Consider the following 16072-nt stretch of genomic DNA (forward strand, 5'->3'; position numbering starts at 1 on the left):
TTACCGTATAAGTAGCACAACATATGAAAGCACACTGCACAATCATGTGGAAGAAGGCCATTACTAACCACTCATGACGTGGAATTCAAACAACTCACAAGAAGAAGATCTGAAACAAATTTGCCAACACAAATAGGAAGTCAGATCTCCTCTTGTGCAGTTCCACTAAGATCAAGCAATCAAGCAACGTTGTCAGTGTGACATTTTGGTTGAATTGCACAAAACACTCTCAAAGCAAAAAGTCTTTTGTGCAGTGCAACGAAAGGTCGCAATAGCAATGATGTGAAGTAGATAACCCTGTTCACATAGAGGTGCAAAGGAAACAATTACTGGTCAATAATGGTGGATGACACAGAAGCCCACAAAAGAAGCATCTTACTTATCTAAATGGGAAAGAAAGCAAGACAGTAGCATTTCTCAAACAATGGCATTGATTCATATTAACGGATAGATTATATTAACAATAAAATTCGTTAAGCATGTAATTTGCTTTTAACCGTGGCATTGCTTCAATTTTCTAGAGGCATTATTAGATTAACAACAGCTAAAGAGTTGTACGAGACAGTGGACGCACCAGCACCATGTGCATCTACCGATGTATAAAGGGGTGATGCACAGTCTGTTGCAACAATGAACAAACAACCAAGGAGCATATTTGTGTTGGTCCCAGTTTTGTTATATTTAGACATCTTTCCCTTTGTGAGGGTAGAAAATCTAGTCCTGCTCAAACTCTACAGCCTTGTCCCCCACCCACATAAAGATCAAGTCGTTACAGATGTGCATACTGCGTTTGTCATTGTTTTCCCTTTTCGACCAATGTAGGTGTTGGATAGCCAGTCTATACTACTTTCCCCCTTCCTTTCCTCTTTGAACCATGTCCTAAATTCATGCTATACAACTTTCCCCACTACTTTCCTGTTTGATCCAACACCTAGATTCGAGTGCATAAGCGGAAAAAATCCACATGCAGCTAGAGCAATGCATGTGGATTAAGTAAATTATACCTTAAGGTTCTCGGGGTGTGGCTCAGTGGGCGGCCAGAGGCCGATCTGACCACACTATGTACGACAACGAGTAAGAAGGGGTCGGAGGCCCTCCCGCGCCGCCGTTGGGTGAAAGAGAACAACTGCGCTGGTAGTGGATTCCCTCCCTCACCGACGGTGACAACGTTAAGCATCCTTCCCTTCCCCGACAGATGGGATCCTGCCGGCTCTTTGACCAGCAGTGAGGGGAGAGAGAGAGGCCAACACGGTCTTGTTTAGATCTGGAGAGGGTGAGAGAGTGTGAAGAGAGCAATTGCAAGCGTTGAGGCTCCAACGTGTATATATAGTGGAGAGAGAGAGAGTGTGTGAAGAGAGCAAACCCTAGAAAACAAGCGTCGAGGCTGCATCATATATAGTTGGAGTGGTTTTCTTTTTCTCTCGATTAAAATCATTTTAAATTGTGCATGAAACGAAACTCTTTATTTAACATAGTGAAGAAAAATACTAGGGCGATGCTAATATGTGAAGAAAATTTAACGCTCGAAGGAGTCAACTCGCAATTAACGCTGCACGCCTCCCGGTCACGCTTACTATCATTCACGTGTGTTACACGCCTCCGAAGTGAACAACAACCGAACCATACACGACCAAAATATCAGAAAGGTGGGCTGCACCATCCTCCAATTTTAAATATTTTCAAGAAATTCAATTTTAATTACTTTGTATGTACACTTTTCTCTCTTCCAATAATGAGCGGGCACTTGTATTCAACCTAAGTCAGTGTGCCACCGTATCTCATACTACTACCTCCGTCTAGGTTTTTACGCCACGTCATATATTTTTTTGTCAAAGTTTGATCAAAACTTTTAACTACTCCCTCATTTCTGGTTTACAGGGCTTAAATTTGAAATCTCATCAACCAAGGAAGATGATGAGTGGAGCAATGTCCCCTTCTCGTAGTTTACAAAATTACTCAAACTTTAATCTGCATTAATTACAGTATATTCATGGATGACTACTAAACGAGTAGGAATGGTTACATGCACTGGTTGGTTTCTTTTAATCCTTGCATGCATCAATTTAATGCACCTTGGAATGTGAGCATGTGGTGGAAAGGAGTGAAAATAAGACTGTACAATATGGTAAAACGAAGAAAATGAGATTAGTCGGGAAGTAGTAAACTGCTAATACATGCTATTTTTTTATTATTGGCTTCTTTTTTGTGTTCTAAATGCTATAGTGCAAGGCAAGGACTGTGTCTCCGATGGACGTGCGTGTACCTCTTCTCTTCTTGTATGTACTCCACTTATCTCACTTCCTGTGGCTTCCTACTCCCACGATATTCCAATTCTTTGAACCTGTGTGTGTGCGTGTGTGTTTTTTAATAGCGTGTGTGTGTTAGTACTACGTACTAACTACTGCCATGTTTACAACAGTTTTATATGGTTTTGGTATGACTTGCATGGAACTAACCTGGACTGACGCTGTTTTCAGCAGAACTACCGTGGTGTTGTTTTTTGTGCAGAAATGGAAGTTCTCCAAATGAGTTGAAACTTTTTGACAATTTTTTTGGAACAAAAGAGACCCCCGAAGATTCGTGGGAGGGCTAGAAGATCCACGAGGAGGGCACAACCCACCAGGGCGCGCCTGGTGGGCCCGGCTTTCCCCGGTGGGTTGTGCTCACCTCGAGGCCCATCTTCGCGTGAAATCGACGCCAAAAATCCTATAAATAGAGAAACTGTCAAATCCCTAGTTCTGGTCTGCCTAGTGCTTGCATTAAAGTGATGCATCATGTTTAAATTTCTTAGAAACTTGAAATGGGGATGACAGAAACCCCATCACCACTTAATCCAACTAGGGTTACTGAAATACTTAATGAACCTGAAATACCCTTCTAAAATGTTCATCATCTTTGCGTTGGTTCTAAACCTCTGACAAAAATGGTGCACAATTTTCTAGGACATCCTAAGGTCACTGTATTTAAATCATACTCTATTTGCATTTGGGCATTTAAATGCTATATAATATTTTAAATGTCCAAATAATTCTGAACTTAAGTGAGGGCTGTTGGAAATATTCCAAACAGAGCCCACAATTATTTTCAGGGTTTTTGATAATGCCTTAGCATTTAAATTAAGTCAAAACAATTGCAGAAAAATAGAAAACAGAAACTAAATTAGAAGAGAGAGAGAAGTTACCTGGCCACTTACCTGGCCCAGCCCACCTGGCCTAGCACTGTGCGGCCCAGCCCACCAGGCCTTCTGCCAGTCATCTCCCACCTCCTGCCAGTGGGCAGGAGGGCGCATGCTTGCCGCGCGCCGGCACACGCGCGACCACCTCCTGCTTGCTGACGAGCCCTTAGACGTGTGGGCGACTTCCACGTGGCGTCCCGATCCCGCTGACCGCCTCGCTCACTCTCCCTCTTCTCTGGCTCTCTCACTCACGCACACCCGAGCACGGCCGTCGCCGCCGCTCACTGCCACCGCGCTCTCTGGCCATCCCTCAACCAACCGCCAATCCCATAGGCTCTGACTCATTGCCTGCTACCTCTCCATCGAGTGACGCGTCGCCGGACGCCCTGTCGCCTCGCCATCGACCCGTCTGCCCCGAGCACGGCCGCCGGATCGCCATCGCCGTTACGTCATTGTCCGCGCCTCCCCGAGCTCAATAACCGCAGCAGAAGACTCGTAGTGAGCACCTCGTCGTTTCCCCTCTCCTATTTCTCTCGATCGCATACCGTAAACACACTACCACTAGACCCGAGAGCTCACCGCCGCCGTGGTTCCTCACTGTCATGGCCAGGGCCACCGCAGCTCAGGCCCGAGCGCGTCATCGCGTTTGGTGAACCACCAAGAGCTTGTAGAACCCACCGGCTACTTCCCTAGTGCACCATAGCATCGACTCCATTCGCACCCAAACGCCGGCCACCACGGATGTGCTCGCCATCGTCTTATCCGGTGACCCTGTGACCTTCCGAGTGCTCAGCTAGAAGGGGCCGTGTGCGGGCTATCTTCTAGTAGCCTTCACGCGTCCTGCCGCCGCCTGTAGCGCAGCCCAGCGAGCTCCCGCCGTAGCTTTGGTCGCCGCCGGCCATGGCACCGACGTGGTGTGAGCCACCGCAGCTCACATCCATACACATCACCATGCTCAGCACCTCCGCAGGAAGCCAACACCACCGCCATCTGCTTTCCCAGCGCACCGCGGCCTCGCGCCCGCTCGAGCCAGAGCTCCGGCCGCCGCCTCCATGGTCGCTACCGTCTCTATAGGCCACCTCGGCTCCTGGCGTTTGCCCCAGAAGATGCGCAATACCGCCAACTCGCCGTAGCCGCAAACCACACGCGAAACGGTGCTTTATAGCACCGTTCCGAGCAACTCCGGTGTGCCACCGCCGTGCATTTGGTCGCCGGCGTTATTGCTGACGTGGCGCTGGTTTAGTTAGCACTAATGACCCCACTAAACACCCTAGATCCACTGCCATGTGGGGCCCGCTGCCTAATTAACCCTGGTTTAGCTCCTGTTTGGATTAAACTAACCACATGGGCCCCACGGGTCAGTTTGACCTGGCCACATCACACGTTGACCGACCCCACACGTCAGTGCTGACTTGCTGATGTGGCTGTTGACCCGACCCCACCTATCAGCGACACTAACCAGCATTGGTTCACTGACTAGTGGACCCCATTGGTCAGGTTTGACCGAGACCAACCCTATTGAGTTTCTGATGTCATGCTGAGGCTGTGCTGCCGCAGTTAATCTTTTCTGGAATTAGTTTATTTTCAAAATAACCAGAAATTCCAGAAAAAGACCTAAACTTCAAAAAATCATAGAAATTAATCTATAACTCCAAATGCAAAGATTTATATATGAAAAATGATCAAAAAATCCAATCTATCCATCTGTACTAGTTTCATGTATGTTAAAGCAACTTAACCCTGTTGATTATATCAAAACATGATAAAACACTATTTAAATTCATAAGATGAGTTTGGGGTTGAACCTTTGGATCAAAATGGCTCAAACCCATCTGGTTGTAGTTGCATTAGCCCAAAACACTCATATTGCCATGTCATGATCATGCATTATTGTGCATTACATTGATTGTGTTTCCTCTCTATTGTCGGTATTTGTTCCCCCTCATTAGACGTTGATCCGGCGATGAGTTTGATGACACCGATGAAGAGCTATACTATCTTCAGAAGTGCCAGGAAAGCAAAACCCCATTGTTCATTCTGATACAATCCCACTCTCTCGCTTTTGCTCTCTTTTACTGCATTAGGATAACAACGCTTCAACTGTTACGTGCTGCGGTAGTTGAACCCCTTTCCTCTGCATGACCTATCATTGCCACAGTAAATAGATGAAACCCACTAGCATGAGTAGGAGTTGTTTGAGCCCTGATGTGCCTACTCATTCATGCTTGTTTGTCATGCCTGCTACTGCTTAGAGTTGAGTCAGGTCTGATTCATCGGGGATGAATCGGAAAGTGGTGAACATGTCCTACGGTGTATGAGCTAACTGTGTGAACACGATTTGGTAAAGGTAGCGGTGAGAGGCCATGTAGGAGTACATGGTGGGTTGTCTCACTGAAACCGTCCTCAGGAACTGAGTTCTGTGTTTGTCATCCATGAACAGCTACTACCACATGTTGGGCGCTGAAATATGACCCCGCTCGACTTATTAACTGCCCTTCTCCTTAGTCCAGGAGTTGCAAGTAGTTTCTGGTGCTTGTAGAATATGTGTTGGAGGCTGTGCATAGCGCTGACCCTAGGGGTGGGCTATGATGCGGTAGATACACCATGGCCCGATGTACCGAGTCGCCCGTTTGGTGTCTTGGGAACCCTGCACACATCGTTTGGGGCTGTGAGCGAAACCCCGGACGGATCTCCTCGCAGATGGAACCTGAATAGGTGATAAACCTAGACTAGAGACTTGTGTGGTTAGTCAGGTCGTGGTCTATACCCACGTCGGCTTTCGCTTGAAGTCTTCCAAGCACATGTCGTGTGCAGACGCTAAGTGGTGGAAACATGTGTGAGGAAGTACACCCTTGCAGGGTTATAAATGATCTATTCGAATAGCTATGTCTGCGGTAAAGGACTTCTGGGTTGCCTGTATAGTTCATAGATAACTTGAAGTGGATACTCTAAAACTCGCAAGATATGCGTGAGTGCTATGGATGGCCTTCTCGTAGGGAAACGGGAGTGGATCCATAGTGGTGTATTGTTATGGTGAATATGTGGACTCGTGTGCGCCACCTCAAAAGAGTTACTTGCAGCTGTAGTTCAGGATAGCCACTGAGTCAAAACTGGCTTGCTGCAGTTAAACCCCACCATCCCTTTGTTGATACTAATGCATATGTAGTTAGTTCTGATGTAAGTCTTGCCGGGTACATTTGTACTCACGTTTGCTTAATTTATGTTTCGCAGAGAGACTTCAATCTCGCTAGTAGTTCCACGTGGACTTCGACATTTAGCGTGTTACCTCAGCTACGATCTTGTGCCCTCGGCAGGATCTTGTAGATAGTGAGGCTTCTAAGCCTTTTTCATTTGTAGTTGTTTGTACTCAGACAAGTTAAGCTTCCGCATGTGCTTGCTGCTTGTATGCTCTGTATGTGGGGTCATGAGACCATGTTTGTAATACTTGGCTCCTCGGAGCCTAATGAATAAATACTTTGAGTTGTAGAGTTTTGTTGTGATGCCATGTTGTATTTGCACATATCGAGCATATTGTGTGTATGATTTGAATTGCTTGGTATGTGTGGGATCCGACAACCTAGTTGTCTATCCTTGGTAGCCTCTCTTATGGGGAAATGTAGTCTAGTGCTTCCACTGAGCCATGGTAGTCTGCTACATCCCGATTTACCGGAGTCCTGCTAGCCCCGTTACTACTGCTCCAGAACACTTAGACTGTCCGACATGTGATCCACTTCGTTCCTGTGTCTGTCCCTTCGGGGAAATGTCACGTGGTGACTTCCGGAGTCCTGCTAGCTTGCTACAGCTCGGGTTCCCGGAGTCCTGTTAGCCCAGTTGCTACATCCCGGATTCACACGCTGATGACCGACACGTTCGATGCTGGTTCATGTATGCCTGTCCCCGTAAGTTAGCGCCACTTTGGGTTCACGACTAGTCATGTCGGCCCGGGTTCTCTGTCATATGGATACTAGGGAAACTATCATATACGTGAGCCAAAAGACGTAAACGGTCCCGGGCCAGGTAATGTGGCACCCGTGGGAATATTGTGCGTGAGGCCGCAAAGTGATATGATGTGTTACTTGCTAGATCGGTGTGACTTAGGATCAGGGTCCTGACAGCTTTGGTATCAGAGCCTGACTGCCTGTAGGATTACCAAGCCAAACTGGTCGAAGTTGAGTCTAGAAATTCTTTAGTTATATAAGGGAATTGATTGGGGAAGGGAACATAAGGCTCTTTTTACTCCTTTACCTTATGCCCTTCTGATTTGAGTCAACCTCTTCTTCTCTATGGGGATTAAGAACTAGGCTTCCTCTTCTTTCTATCAGGATCACGTGTTACTAAGCTGTAGACCTATAGGATTGATGGATTCAAGCCCCAGTTCAGTTTCTACTACTTCCGTGTGTTCATAGTTGATCTCGGAACCTTGATATTGTGATGTTGAGTGGCTATGCCACCATTTTGCAGGATGTCTCAAATATTTTCGAGCATTTACAACAGTTATGCTGTCCGAGTCATCCCAGGTTTCTAAATAATCTGATGCATTTGCAACTCCCTTCTTTCCGTTCCCAACGTTCTTTTGGGCTTGATTAACCACACTAACCATTGTGTTGAGGTACTTCATTACCTCGGTATAGATGTTGGAACTATTACTATGACCCTAGGCGTCTTAGAGGATCACCGGGTAATCTAGCCATGTTTTGTGTTTCCAGTGTGATGAATCTGGCCACCATTCTCGAAAGCATCTCGGAATGTTATTAGCTAGTAGGTATTCCATCTCTGGGTTCCTGAACCCAAGATTCGCTCTACTTACTTTCTGTTGATAGTGTTGCTCGTTCCTTTAGGATATTAGCAACCTTTGTGATAGACCCCGATGTCCTGGTATTTCTTTCTTCAAAATACCATGAACTACTTATGACAGAAGTTCCTCGTTGAACCGAAAGATCACAACCAGAGTGCTCTTGACGAGTTCTCGATTCTATGTTGTGACTCTGCCAGTTCTACCTTTCTGCATGGGTTATCCAGAAGAAATATGTTGAACTCGTTCGACATGCTAATCTATGCACCCACAACTTAGAAAATCGTATGTTCCTTTGACCTGTCCCTCTTTAGTTGTTTTCTAACCTTTGTCTATCAATTGGTAGTCAAGAGTATGTGTGCATTTGTGTTATCGATACCTATTATTCTTGTGGTCCATCAAGCCATTCTATTCTGGAATGACTAGGAGAAACAAACTCCAGTACCTTGTCCACTTCGAGGATTGGGTCAAAGCAGTTGTAATCCGCAGATCAAAATGCCAATCTAGCTTTTGTTTTATTCTACCTCGGAGTATCACCCTCTTTCATAACAAGGGTATCATGAGAATTGCACATCCTCTTATGAATTCTTGATGCGGTGATACTTCTTGCCATCATCATTCATTTCTCGGTCTCTGTGTTATTGTAACCGAAATGCCGACAAGTGAACTATATGATGTGTGAAATCAATACTCCTAGCAATCCCGTTGCTGGGTAGTTAAATGGGTAATACTCTCATTCTTAGCGTGCTGGGCACTGAGTCATCTTCCTAAGATTGATCGTTCTACCTAGTCCATTTTCCTGGTGCACTCTTCGATCAATGAGTTTGGATTATGTGAAGTTCCTTGCTCTTTCGATCATATCGTCTTGTCCTAAAAAGCAAGATTGTTCTCGAGCTTAGTAACATATCGGTGGTTCATGATTTCCCGAATATCTTCTCGGAAGTATTACCAAGTTGTCACCTGACTGCTATGTTGAGTACGTGACCAAGTTGGTTTCTTGTAGCCACCCCTTTCTCCAAGAATCTGTGTTGGATACCCCTGAGCTAGTTGGTTAAGCTAAACAACAACTTGGAGAGTTGGAAGATAAAATCTTGCCTAACTTAGTTCATTCCAAAGGGATATCCTTGTGTTTGTGTGTGTGTTGACGAGAGATGATATCTTCATCGATTGTTCCTCATGATCGGTTGTTGAATCTATCATCTTGTTCAAACCTTGATTTGAGTGTGGGCTATCGTCAAATCAAGTTAGAACCAACGATATTCATAATGTTTTCTTACTCGTGGTTGTTCCTCGAGCATACACCATTACATCCTTTGGTTTGAACAATACTATCACATTGCTCACATAATGGTGGAATTCCAGTGATATGGAAAATTCTGATGAGTTGCTGTTGAGCCCATCAGCAGCATTTTGTCTCCTCCATGATTCATGTTGAACATCAACCTAGTGTTGGAAACTTTGTAAGAAATGCCTTCGTGTTCCGTTTAGGAAGCTTATGCTTGGGTGGAAGAAGTGACTTCCTCGAATTCATGTGCATTTGGTGCAAGTTGCCGCTGTGAGTTCGAGAAAGATTGTTTTTGTTTCCTCTGGTACCATCCCAAGTCAATTATGCATGTGCGAATGTATTCTATGGTTTGGTAGATTAATTACCTCCACTCCATATGTATTCCCTAGCACACCAAGCCACTGATTGATTTGTTCAAAGAAAAGAAGTTCATGCGCTAATCCTGAAGGGCCCGGACGGATATGCATAAGACTTCGTTATCTCAATGATGGTTCCCAATCAGAACTCGGTAGTGTTTTATTGCAAGACTACCATGTGATCATGCTTGTCTGGGACAGCGTGTTCACATGTGTGTAGCAGAACCAGCTCATGTTTTGGAGCTTACTATCATAGTTCATTTCCCGAGAATCTTGCAATGTCATCTCGTCGATTTGTGTTGCAAACTTTCTTTTCAGACATGCTGAGTCTGAAGTATCCTATCACCAATCGGATCTGAATCTCAGGCATATATGATGGTTGGAACATTCCCAGCATTAGCATTTTGTTCCTAGCTTGCACCGCCATTGTGCCAATTTCCCATGGGCTGCCCTTCTCAGCAGTTGATGTCCAAGATCATCTTCAAAAGTGGACTTACCATGGGTCCCATCCATTTCCGATAATAAGCAAAATCATCCATTGCGTTGTCTTCAACAAGGTAGTCCACATCATCCATTCTAGTCCGAGTATGTCATTCTTTTGAACTACTTCAAATGATCGATTGTGATTGCCTTAGGTTCGTATAAATAGTCTCAATGATCTATGTATTTGCACATATCGAGCATATTGTGTGTATGATTTGAAATGCTTGGTATGTGTGGGATCCGACAACCTAGTTGTCTATCCTTGGTAGCCTCTCTTATGGGGAAATGTAGTCTAGTGCTTCCACTAAGCCATGGTAGTCCGCTACAACCCGGTTTACCGGAGTCCTGCTAGCCCAGTTACTACTGCTCTGGAACACTTAGATTGGGCGGCATGTGATCCACTTGATTCCTGTGTCTGTCCCTTCGGGGAAATGCCACGCGGTGACTTCCGGAGTCCTGCTAGCCTGCTACAGCCCGGGTTCTCGGAGTCCTGTTAGCCCAGTTGCTACAGCCCGAATTCACACGCTGATGACCGACACGTTCGATGCTGGTTCATGTATGCCTGTTCCCGTAAGTTAGCGCCACTTTGGGTTCACGACTAGTCATGTCGGCCCGGGTTCTCTGTCATGTGGATACTAGCGACACTATCATATACGTGAGCCAAAAGGCGCAAACGGTCCTGGGCCAGGTAAGGTGGCACCCGTGGGAATACCGTGCGTGAGGCCGCAAAGTGATATGATGTGTTACATGCTAGATTGGTGTGACTTAGGATCGGGGTCCTGACAGAAACCATCAGAAATAATCCTAGAGGAGAAGTTCCGCCACCGCAAGGCTCTATAGCCACCAAAAACCAATCTAGACCCCGTTCCGGCACCCTGCCGGAGGGGGGAATCATCTCCGGTGGCCATCTTCATCATCCCGGCGGCCACCACAATGAGGAGGGAGTAGTCCACCCTCGGGGCTGAGGTTTTGTACCAGTAGCTATGTGCTTAATCTCTTTCTCCCGTGTTCTTGAGATGTCATGATCTTGATGTATCGCGGGCTTTGTTAATATAGTCGGATCATATGGTGTTTTCCCCTCTCTATCTTGTGATGAATTGAGTTTTATCTTTCAGATTTTGTTTTGTCGGATTGAATACTTTATTGGATTTGAGAGCACTTGATATATGTCTTCCAAATGAATACTCGTGGTGACAATGGGGTATTATTTTGATTCACTTGATATATGTTTTGGCACTCAACTCACGGATTCCCAAGGTGACATTGTGGTAATCTACGCATAGGGGTTGATGCACATTCTTGTCTTTGTTTCTCCGGTAGAAATATTGGGCCACTCTTTGAAGTTCTTTGTGTTGGATTGAATATTATGAATCTGATATTGCTTTGGTGTTATTTTAGTATGAAGTCTTGGTTAGATCGATCGGAAAGAATAGCTTCGTGTTATTTTAGTATGAACTCACTACTAGGAAAAACACTACCAGTAGCGTAGGTTTTTTGCATACCAGTAGCGCGTGCACCCGCGCTACTGCTACAGTGCTACAACTAAATTTTAGCAGTAGCGCGTTTTTTTACCCCACACTACAGCTAAAAAAGTTACTAGTAGCGTGTTCCACCCCGCGCTACTGCTATTACGTACACACGCTACCAGTAATGAAATAGTAGTAGCGTTGGTAAACTACAAACGCTACTAGTATCCTATATACTAGTAGCGCCCAGTTTCCTCCCCACGCTACTAGTAACTTATTAGGAATTCCATTTTGTCACACAATTGTCGTATCTACCATCACACAATTTCTCATTGTAGCTAGCGGAAACTCATGTATAATTCCTATCACATAGTGTTGTGTGCCTAGTCAATGTGCGAAGCCTGCCCGGCCTGATCACGTGGCCTGCAGCTGCGGCGAAACACACTGAGCAGCCTCGTGAGCCACACCTGACCGATGGCGGCCGCCGCCTTGAGTTGTGACGCCGTCACGTCCCTCACCCTGACCCTCAGCTCCAACAGGCCTCGATCGATGTCGTGCTCGTGCCTCACCACCAACGGACGGAGGAATCCATGGGCAGCCACGACACCATCCAGTCCATGAACCTCTCGACGACCATCAGCGTCGCCACCACAAGCCTGCATCATTACCAACAGAGATTTAGAAACTTCAGATTCTTCAGAAGAATGACATGGAAAAACAATGCGGTACATGTCAATGCCAATGTGCTACAATTTTTTTCTGAGATTCTTATTTAAGCCATAATGCACAACTTAACTATGCACTGAAGCAGCACATAGCTACTTCCATGACAAAAGATAATGCAAAAGATTAGAAGCAATTCTGTTGTGTTGGAAGCCCTAAAAAGAAACATCACCTACGAAGCACATAAGGAGTTAGAGGCATAATTCTTTCGGTAATTTTCTATCTATCCATTTTTCTAAGTAGTCACTTCAATACCTTGATATCTTTCACGTTTTCAAAGATAACAAAGTCCATGAATCTACTGTTGGTAAAGCATAGTGACTATACAAACTAAAGCCTGAACATATATACCTGCCAGTTCACAGACTTGACAAATGAATTCTAAAGTTAATGGGATTTTCCTCTTTCCTGAAGAAATCATTTGGTCTGCTCTTTCTTGGTACTACCTAGAAGAATTAGAACTACAAAAAATGGCATCACTGAATAAGGGTAGGTAGACAAGGTCTATCTTTTGTCCTCAAGTGAGAATTTAATTTATTAAAAAAGACTAAAATTAGGTTTCATATATACACATAGTAGGAATTTACAGGAGAGTATAGCAGTAGCACCAAAACCAAAACAATAAGAATGACATCAAAATTGGAGATTCAGTAAAAAGAGTCATGTAAAAATACTAACTGAGGACCGGATACTTATAGCTTTGCATAGCCCTTTAGACCAAACGCAAGGGCTTTGTCATAAAACCGTTGCACAAGCTTATGGGCAATAAATCTGTCACATACCTACAAAACTAAAGTTAAATGAAAAAATACAATGATTCTAAGTGCTGAATTGGTGTTCCACTGACACAATGATGCTAAGTGCGGGGTTTGGAGTTGCTCTATGGAAGCAATTGGGTAAAGTTGGTTGTACAGAAGAGAAGCCCTGCCATTCTATCGAAATGATTTTGTTACGAATCAAAAGAGGAGGTTGAGAATTTGTAATACGATAGTTACTATATTATCACATAAACTGCCCACTACCCCAGGAATTAATATGAATACTACATGGCTTATTCTAATCTACAAACTCTATTTCCTAAAAAGGTACCGTCATGTTTCTAATGCTGGCACCAGTACCCACACTAGGAAAAGGGAGAACTGCAGTGTTTGTCCATTATAAACAACTGAAGAAACAAAGTAATAAACAGGATCACGGGAACAAACTTGCATATATAGTATTATTTGATAAAGTTTCTATGATTTAGGAAAACATTCTAAAAAGTGCATTAAGCATTATAAATTCCTCAAAAGATAACTTCTTGGCCAAATCAGAACGTGTTACTCCTTGTTGCCACTTTGCCAGTAGCATTGGATGATGATTCCTGGAGGATATGCATAACAAATTTATTTGTGTAAGTCTAGACGTGTCATTGTACACAGATGTGCTTCCATTGTATAATACATTGCTCCATGGTTGAGTGCATAACACAACAAAATGACACATAGACTAATGTAGCATCTACTGTAAAATAATTTAGTCATGTCCTGTCATGCATTAGAATGGCATTTTTCAACTTCACTTCACAAAACCAAAAGGTGGCTGTTAGCTTTCATGGGATGACTAAATGGTTGTGATACGAGCCATTGCAGAGTCATTTTGTACACCAAAAAATTGAGTGGAAATGACAAACAGGTTATATATGGAAGACCATGATATGGTTCAACTCACATCAAACACATACATAATCTAAAGGAGCATTTTTCTGCAATAAAGATTGCACTTAAAAACATCTGTTATGACATTTTTTGTGCTAGCCAAGAACAATATTTACTTGACATCCTCCAACGTCTTTCCTGCTTTCATAGTGCAGCTCTAGCGTGGACGGAGTAACTTCAAGTCGGAATCAATTTCGCTTGAAGAGTTCAAGATGAGGCATGCCTCTTCCTTATTTGCAGTAGCAGATCCATAGCTCAAGATAACAGAAACATGAATACGGGCAGCGACAGCTGAACCGACCGGCACAGCTTCCATGACTGAAGCCACCAATTTGTCAAGCCGGTTGAGATCCGTCTTCATCCCTAATTTCCCAAGCTTGCTGGCTGTGTTCTCCATTGCGGCATGCACAAACACTAGATCGAATTTGGACGCATCCTGGACATTCCCCTCTGCAAATCCCAGCAGAGTGAACGCCCGGTCGATTATTCTAGTGTCCTTAGAACTGCTGCCAGAACCTGACTGCACGGCAAAATCCTAAGTTCCGAAAACATGGAAGCCAAGATTCGCCGCGAATGAGCTAACACTGGGGCAATTGCTGACCATAGCAGCTCTCAGCCCCATGAACCTGAATGTTCAGCAGCAGAGTCATCCCTAGCATTTACAATGGATACACTGACAGTAATCAAAGCAAAAGATCACACACACATCGAACCTCTCGGATAGCTTGGGGACTACTAGCTCCTGTGGATCCACCTGGGCAATTTCCCCATCCTAACGTGAAACAAATACAATTAGCATCGCATACTCAAACCCTCTCTGCAACCACTTCGCCTGGACGCAAACCCGGAGAGCAGGATCACACCTTGGCAGGGTAGAGGGCATCGTACACATCAAGCAGCCGCGCCAGCTCGAGAATTGAGTTGCTGTTCCTGTCCCCTCCATCCTCTGGGTTGGGAGACAATATCAGAAGCCTCTCAGTTTAATGGGGGGGCAAGCAAAGCAGAGCAACCAAGCAGAGCACGAGAGGGGGTGGGGGCGTATTGGTACCGTTGACCACGGGGGTGTGGACGGGGAGGAAGCCACAGGAGGCGAATGCGTCGAGCTGGCCCTTCCCCCCTCCGCCCCTGGCGAGCAGCGCCGCGTGGCTGGCGGCATATAGCACCAGCGGCCGGCTCGACTTGTCCGCCATTGCTCCGCCGCGCCGACACACACTTCTTCCCCTTCCCCTTTCCCTTCTCGCTCCGTCGCCTTATTCCGGAGAAGAACCAGGAGGGGATCCGGCGGCAGAGGAGAGGAGAGGAGGTGGAGGGAATCTGGATCGAGGATGGATGCAGTGTGGGGTTGAACTGGGACGGTTGGTGGGGTGGGTAATGGATCGAGGGTGGTCCGGTGTGGGACTGACGGACTGTGCTAGCGGCAGCGCAGGGTGTCTCACCGGCGCTAGGTTATCCCATTAGCAGTGGCGAAGGTTTACGACCCACGCTATTGTTATGGTTTGTCCGGGGGGCATAGTCGAGAATTATTTACCAGTAGCGTGCCTCAAAGAAACCAACGCTGCTGCTAAGCCATACCAGTAGCATGCTTTGTACCCAGCGCTACTGGTAATTACAAGTAGCATGGGGACACAAACAAACGCTACTGGTAAACTTCTATGTATAACCATTTTCCTAGTAGTGACTCTAGGATAGATTGATCGGAAAGAATAGCTTTGAGGTGGTTTCGTACCCTACAAACAATTCCGTCTTATGTTCTCCGCTAGATAGGAACTTTGGAGTGATTCTTCGTTGCACATTGAGGGACGGTTATATGATCCAATTATATTAGCATTGTTGAGAGAATGCACTAGTGAAAGTACGGACCCTAGGCCTCATTTTCAAGCATTGCAATACCGTTTTTGTGCCCGTTTACTATTTGCTACCTTGATGTTTTTTATTTATTCAGATTATAAAAATATGTTTCTACCATCCATATTACACTTTTATCACCATCTCTTCGCCGAACTAGTGCACCTATACAATTTGCCATTGTATTGGGTGTGTTGGGGACACAAGAGATTTCTTGTATTTGGTTGCAGGGTCATTTGAGAGAGACCAT

General features: G+C 45.1%; 1 pseudogene; it reads right to left on the reverse strand.

Moving 5' to 3' along the window:
* Positions 1 to 3996: 3996 nt before the first annotated feature.
* Positions 3997 to 15167, reverse strand: LOC123191765 (uncharacterized; annotated as a pseudogene).
* Positions 15168 to 16072: the final 905 nt, after the last annotated feature.

This window comes from Triticum aestivum, chromosome 2A (assembly GCF_018294505.1).
Source record: "Triticum aestivum cultivar Chinese Spring chromosome 2A, IWGSC CS RefSeq v2.1, whole genome shotgun sequence".
Classification (NCBI taxonomy): Eukaryota; Viridiplantae; Streptophyta; class Magnoliopsida; order Poales; family Poaceae; genus Triticum; species Triticum aestivum.